We start from the raw sequence: 271 nt of genomic DNA on the forward strand, positions 1-271 counted from the left end.
AGCCAGCTATGCCATGCAGCACAGTCCTGCTTGCTAGCATCAGAAGACCAGACATTTCTCTGGTGCAGTTCAATAACATACAGGTCTTGTCCCTGCCCCAACCCATGACTGGACAGTGAAAGGAGAAGCAGCAGACTGATCAGCTCATCTCTCTGTCACTTTGCTGTCTCCTCCTATCAGCATGAGCACTGCAGCACAACAGATGGGTTCCTTGCGCTGCTTCTCCCTCCCCCAGCCTGAGCCCTGCTGTGCAGTGACTCCAAGAGGCTGA

This window comes from Nanorana parkeri, unplaced genomic scaffold (assembly GCF_000935625.1).
Source record: "Nanorana parkeri isolate BGI_ZX_2015 unplaced genomic scaffold, ASM93562v1 scaffold1877, whole genome shotgun sequence".
NCBI lineage: Eukaryota > Metazoa > Chordata > Amphibia > Anura > Dicroglossidae > Nanorana > Nanorana parkeri.